Raw genomic sequence first — 19,702 nt, forward strand, 5'->3', positions numbered from 1 at the left:
GCATTTCGCATGTTCGGACGCGCTTTAAATTGGGCGCCCTTTAAAACGTGAGAATTATTCAACGCTCCGCCGCGTTACGCCTCCGCCGTTTGTTATCTCGCTTCTCGCGCGTGTTACGTGACTCGAGTTACGAGCGCGCGCAAAGAAAAATGTCGCGCTGTCGACGGTACATTATGATTATCTATAAGGTATTAACTCGTTCTCCGTTGATCCTCCAGTATGTTCAGAGCGAACGGGGGTCTCTTTGATATTTTATCCCAAATTTCCTTTTTGTCCCGTTCGTTCGTGCCGCGTTATTATCCGCGATGATAATTAACTCTTTTTCGTATATCCGATCCGGCACAGCACGTGCCCTCGATGGTTTATTCTCAATGCTCTTGTCCACGTGCGCATTTTGATTCACAACGTGTTATTACATTCATTTCAGCATTTATCAAAATTGTCAGGAGACGTAATTTTTGAAATTTTTAAACTTAATTTTTCCACATACGCCGTTACCCCGTTCACCTCTGCAATTATTAATTCACGTGGCGCACAAAGTCTCCAAATGCTCGCTGTTGATTTCGAATTTTATTTACTGAGCATATGCACGCACGCTCGACGTAAATACGTAATTAAAATCAAATGATTAGCATTAAATGTGCGGTACGTTTTAAACAAAATTATCGTATTTTGCACGAATGCCGCGGTTGCTTCCACGGCTCGGCAATCAGCGGCGAACATTCGTTCGCAAATTGACAGTAATCCGAACGGCTGCAAAACATCGTTGCGGCAGAAATTCAAACTATTGTTCGCGTTACGTAATACGATTCAACTGTGTGTTTTATAAAGAACTTTTACTTTGTGCCACGTACATACATAAATTAAATTTGAAAAATGTGTGTAAAACAAAAGACTGTGCTTAAAAGCGCCGCTAAAACTATGTGTCGGCATGCAAATAAAAGTCGTGTAAAAAGCGGCGCTGTAGATACCGGCTCGTTGTTATACACAGCTTTTTCTCAATGTTGATTCATGTAAATATATCCATTTTAATTCCAGTCTGCGAGTGGCTCGCGCAAAAACCGGTCCGCCCCTCAAAGAACGTTGCATCAATTTTTGGCGAGATGAAGCTACTACTATACAAGTGTGCATATTACTGTGCAGAATGCTTCTCATCCTTTTACCAAGTATTAAAGTAGCATGTTATAATTATTCATATATCATAAAAAATGAACGTGTACTAATTACGAATTGCAAAAATATATTACTGAAAAGTTCTTCTCCTCTCAAAAAAGTGATGTACAACGTTCTGCGAAGGAAAGCTTCGCACAATGAAGTCGATTTATCTTTGTAACACATTTATTAATTTACTTTCTGATCTCGTAATTCCGTAATTTATTTATCAATCAAATTGGATAACTTCATCATGGTTGCATGACGAGATAACGGAAAGCGGATTCGTAGTATTCGTACCTTGATAGCGATTATGCAAAGCTTGATCCGTATTCGAAGCTCCTGTTTCAACCGCGTGACAGCAGACGTCCAGCCGCGAAAAGAAATCACGGCGCGCCTGAATTCGCTACCCGGGCGAAATAGTTTTGACACGTTGCCCCGGCTCTATTCGTTCGGCGCACGAACAGAGTAATATACGAGGGAACTTTTTCACTGCCTCCGATGCAACGTCGTTCTTAGCAGAAAACCAAGTCACCTTCTCCAAACACATTTCCGAGAAACGTATACATCACGAGCGCTGTCTCGGATATCACTGCATCGCCACAAAAATATTCGCGAAACGTACACCAATTATTCGATATAAGACTACCATATTATAAGATGCCAAACTCCACTCAGGGGAACTTAATACTTCACCTTCAAGCTATCTGCCGTGTAGACACATGGGAGTTACACCGTTCTCAAGAACGACACGAGAGTTCGTCGATCTGTTTACACTCGTACGCAAAAACATAGGCGAGATAAAGCCTGGGACGAAGAGAGAGAATCGAAAAACAATTTCAATTTTTCTCCCGACACAGAATAAACAATTACATCGATAATAACTGCTAAAGCAAACTGCGTGACGTACTTAAAGATTTCGGAAAAGGGCCTGTAGATTCGAACGTTGCAATCGTTCTTTAAGAAATGAACTCCGGACTCGCCTGTCTAACCGGCACCAGACACCGAAACTAGAACGCTGCGAGTGTACGAATCTCCGTAAAAAATAACAACTGTCGCGTCCCAAACGGTTGGATGATTTTCACGACGCGACCGCAAAACGCGCGTCCCGCGATTCGTAACCCTTCGCGCTCGTGTACTATCAACCGCACGCGCGAGGCAGGTGCACGGATCGTCCAACCGCAACCGAGAACCACGCCGTACTAAACTCGCGGCACGGGCGGCGGAATGGTTTTGACACGCCGCCGGCTATATCCGCTTTTCCGCCGACGCGACAGTCGCGAGGGGCGCATGTGCCGATATAATCCACGCTTGTGCCGGCGTACGTTCACCCATACACATATACAAAAACATACACGCGCACGCGCGCGCGCGCACACATGCCGCCGCACATGCGAGCGACCGCGAGGAGGGAGGTGAAAAGCGACGAGATGGAGAACACGCACTCCGAGAGAACTTTCCACGCCCGTAGGGTGTTTCGACTCGAAGAAGAAGGAACGGGGGGTGGATCACCGAGGTCACCGCGAAGACATATTGACGCTCGGTCAAGGGTTCGAAATAACGAGGCTTCCTTTGCGATCCTTTCACTGTAACGTTAATTTTAGCTTCTCTAAAGTTTTTTTTTCCTAAGATATATATTACAATTTTTCATATTATAAGCTAAAATCTCTTGGGGTTTTAGATTCAAAATTTTATATTTTTAATTTGGAACTGTCGTGACTTAGAAAAATATACTAGCATACTTTTTGTAAACATCGCGCGAACCGAGAAATATGTGCTTCAGTCACCTGGATAAAGTTATCCATATAGTAAAATATAGGGTAAACTCGGGTAAGATGGCTATAGAGGAAAGATGGCCAACACATGTTCATTTGATGTTTCATGACGAGCTAGATTGAAAGAACATAGGTTGGCCATCTTTCCTCTATGGCCATCTTACCCGAGTTTACATACCCTAATGCTTTTGTTGGGATAAATTTAGTTGTCAACTTACGAACAAAAATAATTAACAACATTTTGGCTTTATCAAAAATATTCAGTCACATAATATAAAAAATATTGCTTAATGCGCGTGTATTAATATGTGTAAGAAATACAATTATGCGAGGGATGACTTTTCCAGTCATTTATGCTATTAAACTCCAATTAATGATACCGACAATGAAATAACCTGACGCTAGAATTATCACCTGACGGAAGCAGATGCATGTTTAATGCGCCAGAGAATTAATCGGGACGATCGATCGAACTATGATTAGCACCGCCTCTATTAATATTTATGTGTAACAACGATCGAATATATATGTTTCAGTCGTAAAAATTGCACGTATGGCACGTTGTGCTGTAATCATAAAATATTAATAACATACGGTAGAGAAAACACCACATTCATTAATAATAATATTTTGCGCCAAATTGTGTAAGTATTAAGAGCAAAAAATAATTCGGAGTTCATTCTCTTAAGAAATAAAGCAAGTATTTAGCTTTATACGTTAATTATCAGAACTTATTCGTCGTTTATTTATTAATAATAGCCGAATTATTTTTTAAATAAAGTTTCTTGATTATGATATCCTATGGCAATCTGATGATAAGGTATTTATCGAAGAAAGATAATTTTTCTCGAAGAGAGAAACGTCGATTCAATTAATTTTAAGTTGCCAGCATCGCGAATGCGTCCGTCCTCTCTGCACGAATACCCCATGATCGAGCTCGGTATTACAGCGCCATAAGCTCGGGAACTTTTCAATCTCGTGGAACACGAGCGCGCAGAGAGCATTGTCGTTGGACAGGATTGGCACAGGTTCGAACTTGATCGAACGGCAATTACGTTGATTGAAAGGCCAACACGAGTGTCGCCTGCGTACCCGGGGAGAAGCAAAGACTCCCGGCTCCAGTTGTTCACCGAACACATCCCCGGTTCCTCTACCGGTCGAACGAAGGAACGGGAACGAAAACACATTTATCAAAACATTTACGAGTAACATTTCGAAATCTTGTTATTTTTCCGATCAAAAATCATCCTCGTAGAAGGGCAAAAAAGCGTCGTGTATATTTCGGGAGAATTTTTCGAAAAAGATTGACATCGTAAAGGAATTTTAACGAGTAGTTAAATAAAAAGTATTAAATGTTAAAATAATCATTATTCAACAATTAAATTTTGTCGAAAAAATTGCTTAAATAAATATGTTTTCCTGATGGAAATATTAAATGGATATATTCTCTTTTCGATATTTATTTAGTATTAATTGCCTTAAAGTGATCGAATTTGCGAGAAATATATAAATGTTGACAATTTGATGCGACCTTAAATCATGTTTATTATTATTCTGAAAAAGCAGAATTGTTATATCCAATCATATTAATAGATTTATACAGCTGTACGGTTCGAAACTTGCGAGAAGGAATACGACGGAGTAAGAAGGGAATGCCGTTGCCTTCGCTATTCCGGAAATTGTATTTCCGAGTAATTGGATGGCTGATGTTTATGTGCGGAATTACATCGAATCTGTCTTTTCAAGGTATTATTGCTTAATTTGTATTGGTATTCTCTTCAGTGTTTTTCCGATCGCGCTGTCGCTGCGAATTATTGCGGGAACAAATCGTTCTTAAAATACAGCAAGAAATAATCAGGAAACGGCAAACATATAAGATATCCCAGACACAAAATAACCGGAAGTCCTTTCAAATATAACAAATATAGCCAAAGAACGAAAAAAAACAATAGCCATTTTAAAAACGAATAATTGATAATAAAAAAATAACTTAGAGACGAAAATATTAAAGTTTAAATTAAAAAACTGAATTGAAAAATAAATTCAAAAGTTTGAATTAAAAAAGTTGAATTAAACGTAGATAGAAAATAAAATGCCGCTTCTATTAAATCAATTTTCATTTTAACGTAAATTTAATTTAAGATTTTAATAATCTAAATGTGTTTAATTGGAAACTTGAGACAGATGGTCTCTTCAACAATGTTTTCGTTAAGAAAAAGCAGATTTTTTTATCGTAGCATCTATATAGATATACTCTTTATAAAATAAAATCTCATAATTAGAAAACTTTTTCTGTCACTTTCAGGTTCTTTTACGTTTAAATAATACGCATTAACGTCTTAATAAATGTTTCAATACCTATATATATACATATATAATGATAATCAGTCTATTCAATCAAAATTATCCACGGTAATTCTTATCTTCGCTTCGGCATAAATGCGCGTAGAATCAATGCGACATAGTAGCACAATTTCAAACCTGAGTTATGCACCACGCGAGAAAGGTCAAGTTCTCACGATGGTAATACTTGTTCGAGAGCACGTTCGACAGTAACGAATGGAAGATATGTCGTGCCTTTAATTGATGGCATATTCAGTGTTCCGGATCAGCTGTTATCTCGCAAAGAGATAGATAGGCGAGCCTCATTCGAGCAAAAACGATCAGCTCATCGAGTCTGATCGATTTCGCGTATTGAAGTATGAAGTCTCATTCAGTCGTTCACATTATTGAACCCTCCCCCCTCTCTCTCTTTCTTTCTCTCTTATCGTCCTCTCACAGAGTTGCGGCAAATCCTTTTAAACGTTTCAAGAATTTCATTTCCAAGAATTTGTATTTATTTAGACATCGATCCCGTGGAGCGCAACCATTTGCATAACCGACGATCGTTTGCATAACCGACGATCTACTGTATTTTCTTTACTAATATAAATGAGATAAAAATCAAATAATTTTGTAAATAAAAATATCTACGCATAAATGAATGTTTAATCTGACACTGGAGAGAACCATAAATTCATATTCAAAATATATATTTAATGTATGTTTGAAATACAGTAAATTTATCGTCGTTTCACCTTTACGTGAAACTTCTCGTAGAAACGGGTATGGATCCCTGAGGCTCCCGTCAACCCACCCGTTTCTCAGCCCTCGCTCTTGTTCCACCCTTTAGAGCAGCGCGCCGTGCGATATCAAGGGGGAAGAGGGGGAGGTCTGATTCGTTTTCAGTCGCGCGTTGACAGAGAGCGAGGGGGCGACTGGGTATAATTCGTTTGAAGTTTCAACGCTATTTGCGTCGGAGCATTTTTTTCGGCGCCCACCCACGGCCTTTCAGGGCATCGCGCGTCGCTTACGGCGGGGCTAATATCCGGCGTCTGACGCGAAAATCCCTCGTTCCCGTCCATCGTCTGTCTTTCATCCTCAGCGAAACGAAAAATCGTGCCGGACCGGGCCAACTTTGACGATCAACCGAATGTGCGCAATTTCCGCAAGTAATATTTTAAAAATTAAATAAAAATATTGCAAATTATAAAAAAAGAAACACAATGTACAACACGTGACCTGACGATCGAAATCGTAGGTGTATTTTTTTCTCTGCCATTTCTTTGTATCCAATACCTCTGTATACAATAAAATTTTCATTTCATTTTTAATCATATAATTAATGAATTAATTTGATAGTTATACAATTTTAGAAAATATGTAATACAAGCTATATACACTGAGAGAAAAAGTCGAAGTATTTAGAAACAAATGTTATTTGTGACATTTTTCTTCAATATTTATTAGTTATAAAAAAATTTGACTATGATAACAGAATATACATTTCTGTGAAATATACCTAATTTTTCTTATTAATTGTAAAAAAATTTTCGTTTATTCTTGCTGGGAAAAATAAATCTACCTACGGCAAACTTATATTTTTTACAGCAATAAAATATTTAGTTGCTATAGGATTGATCTTTATAGACAAATGATTTATTTCCGGGAACTAAATTTATTCCCTAGAAACAAATATTCATTTGTTTGGTTACTGTGTCGCATTGCATCATGCATATGGCGCGGAATTGGCGGGCTAGTGGCAGTGCATTGTCGTTCCGTGCAGTTCCGTGGTTGCTGTGATCCTGTGATCAATATATTGAGTGTGATTCATATCGACTCGATACTTTAAGTTGCAAGTTGCAATGGAAGACAAAGTAAGAAATGTCTTATTTACGTTACGTCTACAACGATGGAGCGAGAATCTAATAAGTAAGTTTGCAACATAATATTTCTTATATCAAAGCAAAGTGACGCTTTTCTATACAGACGTACTTTTACTTTTCTGCTTTGTTGGCTGAGAACGAATGTTCTTGATGTGTTAGTTCTATAAATTGCTGTCATTTTCATGAATGTAACTTATGAAATATACCTAGAAAAGAAGTATCTAACCTATTCTAGATTGTGTAGTCCATAGTAGAAAGTCCATAATTAATAATTAAGATCTTTTTTAATGACGCTCATTACAATGATACGTAAAAACAAAGTGCCACTTTGATTTAAATCTACTTTATTTACATTCCAGCGAGAAATGACCCATCGATTCGATGGGTCATTTCTCGTCATTTCTCGCAGGGATAGGGTATACAAGGCATATGTAAACATTATTCTAGGTTTAACAACATATGCGCAAAATGTCCTGAAGATGATTTTATGCAGCGGTATTTTTTAAAACAGTAAAGTAATTTTTTTGAAAAAGTTATAAATTACATAAAATTATAAATTGCATTAGAAAATATGTAATAAAATTTTTTTTTGTACTTATAACATTTTTTTGTTGTAACGTTTTCTACGAATACTTGAATTTTTCTCCTATAATTTTCTATAATTTTGTGCATATGTTGTTAAACCTAGAATAACATAATGTATACATTAACTCTACATTATCATCAAATTAATTCTAATTTTTAGATAATGATGTCAACTATGATACTCTGAAATACATGACTATTAATCAGTGTCCAGAACTAGCTGAAGTTATACCATCGGTTGGTGCAGAATTGCACTACAAAATTATTTCCGCAGTAATGATGATTCATGCAAAGAAATCAATGCCCCTTCTGACAATAACCTTCCTTTGGCTTCTACTTCTACGCCTTTTGTGACTCCATCTTTGACACTTGCTCTTACGCCAGGAGAGATATTTGACGAATCTCTAGATAATACAACATCAAATAATGATATAAAAGCATCTATGGAAAATGCTACACAATCATCTTTTGTAGAAGAGTCCTCTGTTAATGATACACAGAATATTGTAATATTAGACACTTATGGTCATGATAACGAGATAGTAGAAGAGTTACAGAGGATTGATGAAACAGTGGACATGATGGTATGTAAAATTCTCCAGAACTGTTTAAAATATGTGTGTAATATTACAAATAAGAAAAAATATAATTCATTTTTCTTATGTTTTGTTACATTTGCATAAGTATTGCTATATTTCTTGTCATATTGTCACATAATTTGTTACATTTCAATATAAAATATCTTTTAAAAGAGTGCAACGGTGAATCGTAATTTAAAAATGTTTTTATTTTTTACTCTTTATTCTACTTTTTGGAAAGTCTATCACAATGCTAAATATATTTTTTATTTAAAGTGCACAAAAAGCACACTTCTTATAAGGTGCTTTGTAAAATATTTTTGATAAATATTTCTTTTAATCCATAATTTTTTATAATTAAATGCAATAACCTATCTTCATATTTTGCATTTAAAAATTCTTCTTTTTACAGTTAGAAAACTTTGATTTAAAGGCATTGCTTAAAAAAACAGTAACCGGACAAGCGATTATAGCTTCATACGATGCAAGAAGTGGATTATCGCTGAGATGCCAACAGTATTTGGCAAACATTATTATCTGCCACTTTTTTGATATTAACATTAAGTAAGCATTCTTTGCTTATTAACTACAAATTTTACGTGTTTGTTTACAAAATGATATAGAACTTTTTCCTTCAGTTTAATACATTCTACTTGAACTCGAGCGGTCGGATATCTAAATCAACACTTTGTATATAAATATATTAGCTGAGAATAATAATGTTAGTTTTCTTATGCAACTGTACTTACTCTTTCAGCGTTCAATTAAATAACGAAAAATTAAACAAGATTGCGGATCACATTATTACTCTCTTCCCTGCTGAATGTAAAGAAGTATATTATTGTCCACCCATAAAAAAAAAACAATCGAAAGATCAAAAATCCGGTATTGCTAAGGGAAAATTAGTTGATAAAAATAGAAACATGTTAGCGTTTTTAAGAAAATATAAATTGATTCCATTGAGCAAATCTGTCTCAGTAAATAGTTCCACAGATGAAGATAGTTTTAACAAAGGTTGGTGTAAATAACATATTTTTACAATTTATTTTATACACGGAGAAAAAAATGTTCTGGATTTTAGTAAATATTAGTTTGCATACAACTGACTCTATTTACTAAAATGAAGAAAATTTTCCTTTTTATTAGTATATGTGTAATCACTAGGAAAAAAATATACTAATAAAAAAAAATTTTTCTTTATTTTAATAAATGGAGTCACAGTTGTATGCAAACTAATATTTACTAAAATCTAGAACATTTTTTTCTCAGTGTACTTAATTACTATTTTTTTTGTAGAAAATACTAATAGTCGCGAGGAGGCAGAGCGGAGTCACAATTGGCTTAAGAATAATTTCGAACCTTGGGAAGAAGTTTTGCTTCATTGGGAAAAATCATTTTTATATAGAAACAAATTGATACATGATCGTATAACTTACCCACATCTATGCTCAATTTTTGACGATTGGAACATATTAACATCTTCAATGGGCTATGTGTTGGTAAATAACTTGCAGTCTGGCGTATTATTTACTATAATTTATTTAACAAATTTTTACTATTGAGCTGTTGCCTTGTAATGCCGCATAACATTACTTGTAAAATAAAAATCTTTCGTTTCATTACAGATTGAAAAGGATTACTTACGGTTATACAAAGAAAAATATAAAAACGTTCAAGAAAAGTTCGATTCTTTATTTGATGATGTGTTGCGTTTGAGAGGCAAGGAATTGGATTGTTCCAACAAACTATTGCTGGATATGTTAAGTGGCAATATTCCAAATGGTAATATATGAAGAATGGAATAATTTGTGTAATGACTAATTTGTGTAATTGTTAACAAATAATTTTTTTGTTTTAGATTCGAAGATTTTACTTAAAATTTATTTATTATTTTCACTTTTACCAAATAAATCCTCGAAAGTGAAAGTTGGCAAGAATTTCTTTAAACCAACCCAAGTTGAATCACAAGAAAGTCTAGTACTTCATATTAAGGTATATTTTAAAATATAAATAAATTGAAATTTTTTTCCCTTTCTCTTTCTCTTTCTTAGAAATAAGATCTTACAATTAGTATTGCATTATTTTAGATTCCTGGTGATGTGGAAGAGGAGATAGAAAATAAAAGAAAAAAGCTTCAAAAATTTGGATTAACCTTGCAGCCTTTTATTCTCGTGGTAGGACCTTCTTTAACAGAAATTCAAGCAATTTTTGTAAGAATTGATAACGTATCGTATAAGCTGAAAACACTGTTTAAAGCTTTAGAAATATGTTTTATGAGTTTTATGGTCCTGGACTTGAAGTATCCATCTGCATCAGAACACATTTGGTATTTATTGCAAAGAACTGTTTTTGATATAAATTTACAAGGAGACAACAAAATTCCCATGATTTGTGACGTAATTAAAAAAATTTCTAAATAGCTTTTGAGTGTACAATTCCTAATACATTATATTGAATTTTTGTTTTGATATTCTCAATGTTTATAAGTGTCAGACTTTTATTTGCTTATTGATAATTTTATCAAGAACATAAACATTATTTTCTTTAAAAATAAATATTATAATTATAGATATTAGACTTTTTTGTTTATTAATTTTATCAAGAACATTATTTTTTCCCTTTAAAAATGATTTGTACTGTCTGTCAGCGAGAATTTAAAAGTATTGAAAATGTAATAAGACATATGAAGGCAACTCACCCTTATGAACAAAGTTTTCAATGTGGTTTTTCCGAGTGTTTTAGAAAATATGTTAATATTCAGTCTTTAAAGAAACATTTTAATACTTCACATAAGGACCTTTTTAGCAACAGTGATGCATCACGTAAATTAAATAAACGATTTACAAACGTTCATATTACTGATAAAACATCATTTTCAAGTAATACCGACATACCTACTATTGAAGTTAATAATAACCAATCTAATGTTAAGACTAACGATAATGACGATATAAATGTTATTAATGTACAACAAACGGTTGATGATGCAATATTAAAATTTATTGCTAAGTTATACAGTAATAGCTCGATTACTAGGAATATTGTTCAACTTTTAGTTGATGATTGCTCAGAACTTGTACAAGATTTACTGTCATACATAAATGTAGATTCCCGTGTGGAAATTGCGTTAGGGCTTTGATAAGGCCCCTGTTATTTTCCCTAACTTTGTTTGGGCCCTAATGTGGAAGCCCAATAAGAACCGTTAAGGCCGGTCACGCTTTTTCACTGAGGGCCCTTAGAGGCTAAATAATCAGGGCCTTGATAATTGCCTTATGAACACCCCAAAAAAATATTCTGTCGTTTAGTGGCTCCCGCTTGATTTTAGAGGATTTTCCTCTGAAATACGGTCTCAAGAAGATATTTTAAAATCTAGAGGAATATCCTCTAACCATGAGACACTAGACTTAAGATTGCAGTCCTCTTAATGCCACAGGAATTATAATAATACTTTAAAACGAATATTCACCCGACAAAAAAATTATTTATTTCGAAATTTTATTACTATTTTTTAACTAAATTTGTCTCTTAAGATGCAGTCTATGATTATAAATATTTTCTCGTATTTGAAAAAAACACTTACCTTGGTGGGATTCGAACTCGGGACCTCTGGATCGTGAGCCAACTGTCTTACGTGGTAGACTACTTCTTAATTTAATGTGAGTGTTTTATATAGTCTACATATGTATAACCAGCGCAAATATATAATTTTCAAAAATCATCTTAAGAAACAAATTCAGTTTAAAAAGAGTAATAAAATAATAATGTTATATTTTTAAATGTTTTAAAATTTTTTAATGTATGAAGAATTTAAATTGTTTTACGTTGATCGAAATAACCTTGAAGAGTTTTAATTTATTTACGCCCTGATGTTTCTTTTCTATCGAAATCCCGACTAGGTTTTAAAATAAATAAATCTCTATTTTAATAATCGCTACCTTGATCAAGTCCCATCAAGGCCCTTATTAAGTTTCCTTATTCAGGCCACACATTAATTGAGCTACCCAAAATTGATATCGCCCTACTGGGACCTAGCCTGGCAATAATGTGGAATCCTTATTAGGGAACCCACGTTTAAGCCCTTAAAGGCCCGAAGTTTATTAAGGTGCCTTAACAATTTTCCACACGGGTTACAGTCTGAAACATCTTTTTCCAATAATAATGTTTCTGAAGTGCTTGATAACATTTTTGACAATATAAAACCTTTTGAGAAATATTCGACAGAATATAGACGTTTACAGTTTTTAAAAGAATCTAAGTGGCTCGTACAGCCACAGAAATTTTTTATAGGAGAAATGCTTGATAATAACAGAAATAAGAGCAATTTTACAATATTAACATCAAAAAAATGTGAAGGCCAATTTATTCCGTTACGGGAGTCATTAAAACAATATTTAGAATTACCTGGAGTATTCATGTCAATCAAAAGTTACATTGCGGAAGAGTCTGCAAAAGAAAATAGTATATCAAGTATTTTTTCCGGAAATGTGTGGAAAACTTTAGTTATAAAATTTGATGGTAAAATATTACTGCCTTTGTTGTTATATTACGACGATTTTGAAACGGGAAACCCTTTGGGGTCAAGAGCATCCATACATAAATTGGGAGGTCTGTATTACACAATTGCAGGTATACCAAAAGCTCATGCCTCATCTTTAGAGAATATTTTTCTTGGTGAACTTTTATATAGCGGGGATCGTGAAACGTTTGGCAATAAAGTCTCTTTCAAACCAATTATTGACGAATTGATTAATTTAGAAAACTGTGGTATCACTATATGCGTGGATAATAAAGAATATCAAATTTTCTTTTCCTTGCTTGCACTATTAGGAGATAATTTAGGATTAAACGATTTACTTGGTTATAATAAATCATTTTCTGCTAATTTCTGTTGTCGTGCATGTCGAGCTTCAAAATTAGAAATGAAATCTCAGTCTGAAGAAGATATAGAATTATTAAGAACAATATCGAATTACGAAGAAGATTGTAAAGACTTTAGCCATGGTGTCAAAGAAAAATGTATTTTCAATGAATTGTCTAATTTTAACTGTATAACAAATGCCGGATTTGATGTAATGCATGATTTGTATGAAGGAGTATGCAGGTATGACATGGCCAAAATTATAAATTCTTTAATAACAGAAAAATATTTTTCTCTTAAAGTGTTAAATAGTAGAATTAGATATTTTAATCACAGATGCAATACAGATGTTGGGAATTCGATTCCACCGATTAATGAGCATCATCTTAAGCAGGGCTTTTTAGTGATGTCTTCTTCTGAAATGTCAGCTCTTGTAACATATTTCGGTATTTTAGTTGGTGATAAAGTTTCAGAAGATGATCCGTACTGGCACTTGTATCTACTTCTAATACAAATTATCCATATCGCAACAGCTTTTGAAAATAATGTGCAGGAATTGCATCTCTTACAAAGACTAATTACTGATCATCACAAATTATATATGGAATTATTCGATGAGCAGCTAAAACCTAAATTTCATAATTTAATACACTATGCAAGAAAAATTAAAGATCTGGGTCCATTGCGCTATTTATCTTCTATTAGATTCGAAGCTTTTCATAAACTGTCCAAAATTAATGCACGTTTAGTAAGCTCACGCATAAATATTGTATTTACCTTGAGTCTTAACTTGCAACTAAAGTTTGCATATCGCATTTTAAGTAAAAGAGGTTTTAGTCCAAAAATATACTATGGCAGATATATTTGTAAGATTTCAAGTTTGCCTGAATATCGTTTTTTAAAACATTCCATAAAATATGATAATTGCTGTATAATTTCTTGGCTTAAAATTAATGGTTTTACATACAAACCAAAATTTGCATTTTGCTTGGGTGCAAACGAGTATAGTGAACCGCAGTTTGGAATAATTAAACATGTTGCTACTGATAACTTTAAACAGTTTTATGTTATTTATGATTCTTGTGAAAATATTGGTTTAGATTCCCATAAATATGCATATGAAATATCACTCGGATCAACAACAAATGTTGGAATCGTACGACTTGATTTAGATAATCTTTTTGTACCTCGTAGTATCAGTTACGCTGCTGATGGTAGCAAGTTAATTACACAGTTTGTGTAAATCTCATTTTTGTTAAGTTAAAAAAGTTGTCTTCATATGATATGTTTAAAAGGATTTTAAAAACTTAAGTTATGTATATTACTCTGTAAAATAAACATACAGAATAAATTAACTTTTACATGTATAATTGTTATTTTTATGCTATGTTCCATACTATATTTATATTAAATTTTTCAGAAAAATGGACACATGTACACAGTTTTTTTACATCTTTATTGAATTTATTCAACTTAAAGTTCGAAGGACAACTTTTCCCTTTTTACCAGAAAAATAAAAATATTTCTTCCAATAAAGAAATAATGCGATATTAATTTTATTTAATGTTTTTATAACTTGTTTAATAGATCAAAAATTCTTACTCTACTTTATAATACAAGTATATTTCTTCTAACTCGACGAAACGAACTGTTTGTACTAAATAACTAACAAGTCATAAATCGAATAAATTCAATACAAACGTAAAAATATTTGTACATATAGGTCTGCATTTTTCACATCAGAAATCCATATTATTCTGTGAATGTATAGTATAATAAAATGTATTCACGTAAATATTTATTTCAATATATAATATAACGTTATCAATTGAAATAAAATTAAATTGTGAGAAGAAATTATAGTTATTTAGCTACATTCAATTTATTTGTCAGAAATATATCAATTTATAAAAATTTTCAAAATTTGATATTTGCGATTAAATAACTTATGCCAAGGAAATAAACAATTATTTGTCACAAATAATACTTATTTCAAAAATGAAATATATGGTTTATTTACTAGAAATAAAATTTTATTTCGCCGTATTCAAATAAGAGATTTATTTCTATGAAATAAGGCTTATATCTCACAAATAAATTTTTAAGTATTTTTTCTCAGTGTAACGAAACTGTGATAGCGGGTATGTTAAAAACAGCTCTGTAATGGCCGTTGTGATGAAGTATTTCGCCTGCAATCACTAGGCGAAGCAGTTTGCGAACAAAATTAACGCTCGATTTCCGCGATCGCTGTAAGCACGAACCTGCACACGCGGCCTTTCGGATAATCCCGATACCGTGTAGGGGAACCACCTATCAAACTTGTTCGCGGAGTTACTCTCTCGTGCGGCTAGACGACTCCGACGTTCGTAGAGCGAGACACTTCGAAGTTCGGGAATAGACCACTCTCGAAAAGTGGTGTGCGCTGGTTTACTACTACGGCGACTTGCGGATTTCGACGATGAAGAAAGAGGATAGGAGAGGTGAGGCGAGGCGAGGCCAGGCAGAGCAAGAAAGCAAAATCTGAAAAGAAATGCGCGTCGCCCTTGCACGCGGAAAACGCGCAAAACGCGACGACAACTACCGTTAATGGAAGAAGATAAGAGTGGAAGATGGCTGCTCTCGGATGATAGGAAAGTTGAAGGGATTTTTGAAGATACAAAAGACAAAACACGAGACAGAGAGAGAAAAAGAGAGAGGAGCGAGAGAAACGTTACGAAACATTCGCGCGCGAGCTAATCTGCGATATATAAGTGTGTATATATATGTATATGTATATACATATATACGTGAAGGAAAAGAAAGCTCCCGGGGAGAGCTCCTGGAAGGATTCCGCAGGCGCGGAGGCTACTGCATAATTCCGGCGTACGGCAGAAGCAGAACTATGTTCATGAGAAAAACACGAAGGTAACCGTGGAAAGCAGCCATTCTCTCGGCAGCCGAGCTCTCGAGAACCTCCGACAGAAAACTTTAAAACGGCCGATATAATCGGATTAGTAGATGCGCAGCGAGTTGGCGCTGTTACTTTAGCTTAAAGTCGGCGTTACGCCGAACAGAAATTTGCCCTCCGTCGTGATAATAAAAAAAAAGGAAAACGTATGCTATATGCGTTTTGATGCAAGCTCTCACGTGAATTTCGCATTATTGCCTTAGTACAGATAATGTAATCGAATGTCTCTCATCATCAGGTTATACTAATAATACCGTCGTTAAAAACTATTAAATTAAGTAATTTTCATTTGCTGTCTTTAATAGAAATAATAAAATAAATTCCCAACTACACGTAATTCTCTCTCCTCGGTAATTTGCGCAAAATTTTTATCTTCGATAAAACTGTGTCAAACACATCGTTAGATATTGCCATCGTTTACCGCTAATCAAAAATCGATTATTTAAATTAATCGAACGTTAACTACGGCATCCAACGGCGAGAAAGAATAAAACGCAAACGAGCACACGGCGCTCATTCACTCTGATAGAATGACAGATGCCGTCGTTACTATAATCAGTCGACATTATCAGAGCTTTCTAGACGCTCTGTGTGGCGGAGGAAGGAAGAGAGGAAGAAAGAGAGAGAGAAAGAGAGAGAGGAAAAATACAGGCGGCGATACAATTCGTAAGTATGCAGGAAGTCCTTGTTATCTTCGTTACATAGTGATTACGGTCTGTCCGTCCGTCCTGAGAGTTCTTAATGTTTCTATATCTCCTCGTCGCGATCGACAAAGGCTGATTTATATCAAGATGAAAGGGCGCGTAAATAATTATACGCGTTATTTTATATAGAATATATATGCAATGTTGTATTGTACTTTTCGAAGGAATTCAAAGACGATCTTTTTAGCGAAAATTTATGTTTCAAACTCTTTTGAATCTTCAATATTTAAATGTTTTGTTGCTAACTACATCACAAAAGCTTCTACTAAAACAGAGTGCGCTTGAAGCTAAGTGAAAGATAAGCTAAAATTAAGCTGAAACTACGTTATTTTCATCGTCAATGTTAAATAATTTCGTAGTTAAATTTGGATTACGACGATGGTGGAAAAAATTCGTTTTTAAATTCTATAGTCTTACAATCGTATAGATTTTCTGGGATATTTTGTATATTTAATCGAACTGTTCAAATTCTCCTCTTTGTGCCATTAGTATTTTTGTTTCATTTCGTTGTTGATTTTAGATATAAAGCATGCTGCGGTTTCGTTTCTCGTGGTATGATTGCCAAGTGTGCCCGAGGAAAAGTATAAAATTCGATTATTTTCTCGCGTTCGAGGGAAGATCGATTCGGCCCGATTGTCTAAATTTTTATTGTATTTGTGAAAGGAATTGAAACGCCAAACCCAGTTTCAAATCGTGATGACCTTTCTTGTTCCTCGCGATGGAACGATAAGTTGGCAGTTGAAATACAAGATACATATTATAGACTACTGATATACAGAATGTCCCAGATTCACTGGATGTCTTTTTCCAGTCACGGATTCCGCGTCAAATTCGAGGCAGCCTCTTTACGAAAACTTTGTACGGGGCCATCGTTTCTCTCGCAAGTTCTTAATTTCCAGCATTAAATACTCTGACGCTGTTAAGCCTTAAACTAAACTAAACTCTTGTTAAAATAAAGTTCGGTTGAAATTAACTCAAGTACGGGCTTTTATCTACGAACACTTCGGGGTTGAATTCGGGCAAAACTCATTAGTATTAAATATCGAGCGACTCCGCGTTAATAGCGACACCTCGATGCCGTTCAAGCGCGGCCACCATTTTTCTTAGTTTGTTCTTCGACGTCTATCGAAAGGATATTTAACGCTTTTACCACACCGCGCGCATAATGGAAACCGAGCGCGTGACGCGACAACAGAATCAAGATACGGTGGCGTCGCGTTCGCAAAGGAAACGAGACTCGTCGATTGAAATGCGGGTATCGCGGGTATCGACAATCGAGCGCGTTACATTGCGCCCGTCTCCCCCGCGCAATAATATTCTCACCTATGAGGTATCGGCGTTTTTCCAGTCTCATGGTTTTTCCTGGCGTCCATTAACGTTTCGATTACCTACGTTGCGCGCACCTGCAGCAACGCTCGGGCGCTGTACAGTTTTTGTTGCCTTTCCAGGCACCGTATATACATAAAACCGCTCAGCGAGTTTATTTATTTCTTCCCTTTTCCACCCCTTTTTTCTCCGTTTCTCTCGCCTGGTTCTCCCCGTCTCTCCCACTCCCTCCCTCTCCCTTTTTATTTTGCTCCGTCTCTATGCTTTGTCACCGAAGCACTTTCTCGCCCCCGTGGCTCGAATAAAGGATCGGGCATAAATAAAGAATCGAAATAAAGCTATAATGCACATGTAAATTTTTGCTTTGCATCGATTCGCTCGCGAATCCCCGGTCGGCGAAATACGCGACGATCGGGAACAATAGTCGTCTCGATTCCGATAATTTACTACGGACTCATTGAGCCGGCATTTTATCAACTCCTCGTTAATTCCTTTCGCATGCGAAATAACTGGAAGAGCGATATCGTTTATCCGACTCGTCGATTTACGTAAAGCTTGTTTCATGAATAACGTTTACCCGTTATTAACATCAGATATATTGACGATGGTAGAACGTGCAGAACTATCGTGACTTTTCAGAGAAATAAACTGAGACAAACTATTTCCGAAACTTATCGAATAATAGCAGGAATATTACTTTTCAAGTACTCGCTGTATAAGATTAAGACATGTGTAATGCTAATTACACCCGTCAATGACGTAGCTTCTTATATTCAACTCGAGCACACAGCAATACCTCGCAATTCACCTGTCACGTGAAACCACAGTTAAGTCTAAGGGTAACAAATGTCTAAAAAATACGAGCGATGGCACAGGCGCATGTGGTCCGATGTTGAAATTCGCGTTTTTGTCCGGCGGATTTAGTGCACCGGGAGCAAAAAAAGGCGAGAGGGGGCGAGAGTGGCGAGGGGAAGGAAGAAGAAAGAGGCGCGGGGAATGAGACGGCCAGTAAACCGGGGCCGGACGGTATACGGATAATGCGCGCGGAATGAATGTATATTTTTTGGCGAGATTACTGTCGTTTTTCAGCAGCTGCCCGAACCATTCTTGCACGCGGCGACAAATGGCGTCCCTGATCGCCCATTGGCGCTAAAACTGCGCGTTTTGTCTCCGTTACGAATGCAGGCGCGCGCGTGGCTGGCGCGGCGCTCCGTTGCATATCGAGGTGTGCAGCTTCGCCGATAAAAATTATCTTCCGCCGAATTAACTGCCACCATACGTTTGACTCTGCCGCGAAAAATGGACCGGGCGGTTCCGGACCGGAGGCGAAAACGCGGCGCGAGTTTCGAGCAAAATAAAATTAAAGAAAAAAAAAGCAAAGAAAGAAATACATATGCTCGCTGAACGAAAGAATTAATGTAACGATGATAATGGATGAAATTCAAATATTTCTGGTTTAACATGAGCTGGTTTAATAAGAGCGGTGCATCGAGACTGCTAATTATCGAATTCGAGATAAAATATATATCGGATTGTATATAGCAGCGTTATTATATAATAACTTGTAGAAAT

The 19,702-nt window shown here is 35.4% G+C and overlaps 1 protein-coding gene and 1 pseudogene across 3 annotated transcripts in view; one reads left to right on the forward strand and one right to left on the reverse strand.

The window, feature by feature from the left end:
• Alpha-man-iib (alpha-Mannosidase class II b) overlaps positions 1-19,702 on the reverse strand; it is a 144,952-nt gene that overhangs the window by 79,526 nt on the left and 45,724 nt on the right. The window contains exon 1 of one of the 3 annotated variants that reach the window (XM_071783912.1): positions 2,063-2,351. The exons of 1 other annotated variant lie outside the window; for it this stretch is intronic. The gene's annotated coding sequence lies outside the window, so the exon portion shown is untranslated. One more of the 3 variants, XM_071783911.1, reaches the window with a different exon arrangement.
• On the forward strand, positions 6,846-11,389 carry LOC139816578 (uncharacterized; annotated as a pseudogene).

This window comes from Temnothorax longispinosus, chromosome 7, assembly GCF_030848805.1.
Source record: "Temnothorax longispinosus isolate EJ_2023e chromosome 7, Tlon_JGU_v1, whole genome shotgun sequence".
In the NCBI taxonomy this organism is placed as follows: Eukaryota; Metazoa; Arthropoda; class Insecta; order Hymenoptera; family Formicidae; genus Temnothorax; species Temnothorax longispinosus.